A 2,682-nucleotide genomic window follows, 5' to 3' on the forward strand; every position below is an offset into this window, starting at 1 on the left:
TAGAATATTTCGTTTATAAAATTCTATAGTGAAGGTTTGTAAAGATATATTCGATTTTATTTAAGTAATCGCATGTCTTAAAGAACTCTATGCCAGGGTTGTGTGTTGATGTGCCTGGTGTTTAAAAATTGTGAGCATATTCGGGTAGCTACTGTACTTAACGCCAGAAAGGTCAGAGGCAGGACAAGATAGGGAGGTGAGGTCAAGGCAGGGGTCAGAGGTCAAGTGTAGGATTGAGAACTTAGGCTAGGTCAGCAATATTAAGTGGAGAGTGGATAGGCAAGGTCCAGGATAGATAGAACTAGAATAGATAGAGGTGATAGGTTAGGTCTAAAGTAAATAGAGGTGATGTAGTGTAGTAGATAAACTACCTCCAGTTAAGCTCAGTCCAAATTAAGCAGGTTTGGTCCTGAGTAAAAGAAAATTAACCCCAGACAGGTTAAACAGACTCAAATCAGACAGGTTAAGTGAAGGACATGAGATTAAAGAGGGATGAGGAACGAAGGAGGTAAGTGACACTGAGAGAGGGACGAGGGCGAGGGTGAAGACGGCACTGAACGGCACTGAGGAGGCACTACGGGGACGGGTGTGGACGGGTCGATAGCGCGGTGCGGAGTGAGGCCTGGATCCGCGGCTGTCTGGTATATACTGTCTTCAGCCACGCGTCCCCCCCCCCCCATCCAGCCACCACTTCTCTTTCTCTCTCTCTCTCTCTCTCTCTCTCTCTCTCTCTTACACACACACACACACACACACACACACACACACACACACACACACACACACACACACACACACACACACACACACACACACACACACACACACACACACACACACACACACACACACACACACACACACACACACACACACACGTACTTTTCTTCCTCCTCGCAGCCACGTCTCACTCGCACTCATATCACTTTCGCTCACTTTCACACTCAGCCTATTTGCTCTTGCTTTTCACACTTTAATTTCTTTTCGTGCTTCTGCTTATTTTCACCTTTACGCTCACACATTCCCTTTATCAACTCTTGCAAGCTCAACACATCACCTGTATTAGAAGTGAGAAAGAGGGATAACTGTAGTAGGCCACATAACCCAGACTACGCAGCTCCTGTCAAAGGGTATGAGTAAGGCCGAGACAGCAAAGAAAGGCCACCATTGACACGAAACTCCTGCAGTAAAAAACCGGCAGGAAAAAGTGACAAGAAACGCCGTGTACTATAGACGAACTGAATTAATTTTTTCTTTTCTTTCTTTTTTAGTTTAGAGCGAAAGGAAATCAGTTTACAAGTCAGATGTATTGTGGAAATGCTTACACCTAATCAGGGACACAGATATATACCTGTACAGCATTTATTACAGTAGCAGTAACGTGAGCGCAGAATCGCATACATACGGTACATATTACATAAACTTCAGTGTTTTCACCGACCCCGTCCAGATCACCAAATTTCAGATGATTTTGCTGAAGGACGTGACATTTGCCTGCGGTTTGATTCCGGGGACGCAGAATCAATTCAGTCTAATTTGCGAGCAAAATACCGTGAAGAGCATTAGTAAATTTTCACGAATTTTGCTGTTTTCCGTATTTGTTTTGATTTTGATCCGCCGTATTGGATTTGAATTTCTATAATGGGGATGCCCAGGTGACGACATCGCTGAACCAAACACAAACTAGTCGCATGTAACCTGTGCAGAATCTTCGTCGATTATGCCTGAAACATATTGTACTGTACTTGTTTTACCTGCAGGGGTTGGATGTAGCTTTTGCTGATCCTTTCACTACCAAAGCTCTCCCATAAAGTAAATCGAATCGTCTAGAGGTGAGTAAAACAGAATATAACTTCGTCATTTTAAAGAGAAGATAAAGTTAGTTTTTGCATGGTTTGTCCTGCCGTCTCACTTTTAAGACCTTATAAGCAGTCATGATCCTGTAAGAGTATTATGCTGTCGGGTATGTAAAATCGTGTGGCATTGGCTGAGATGGAATACTAAAGCTATCTGGATGGTGACAGGATCAACACTACCAGGCTGCAGTGACTCACTTTCAGCTGAACACAATCGTCTGTTGGCTGGAATATAGAGTAGTCCCGACTGTGAGCCCTGCATTCTATCGTCTCAACCACTTCAGCTTCTCAGTTAAATCACTTCCGACAACACCTTCCTTGTGAATGGAGAGAGAAACAGCTAATAATCAACACAGCCTTTCATAAACTCCCTAGTATTGATATATGGTTCCGGTAAGTCATTAAATGAAAAGGATAATTAAGTGTTGGTAATTTATCGCCTTTTAAGTATTAGAGGTACTAGAAAATGTCCATATTTAAAGAGATCAGCTCTAAACAGAAAGGCAGATTGATAGGTGTCTATATATATATATATATATATATATATATATATATATATATATATATATATATATATATATATATATATATATATATATATATATATATATGCACTGAGAGAGAGAGAGAGAGAGAGAGAGAGAGGTGAGTGTGATAGTGAAAATGTGTGTGTGTGCGTGTGTGTGTGTGTGTATGTGTGTGTGTCCATCCATATCTCCGTCCATATTCGTGTCTCAGTCGAGTGAAAATCTAGAAAACACGACATACTACGGGCTGAAGATACCGCAAGTGAAAGTTTCCCATAACATCTCATCAAAGGGACCCC

Source organism: Coenobita brevimanus, chromosome 93, assembly GCF_032717465.1.
Source record: "Coenobita brevimanus isolate Jiangsu-jjx chromosome 93, ASM3271746v2, whole genome shotgun sequence".
Classification (NCBI taxonomy): domain Eukaryota; kingdom Metazoa; phylum Arthropoda; class Malacostraca; order Decapoda; family Coenobitidae; genus Coenobita; species Coenobita brevimanus.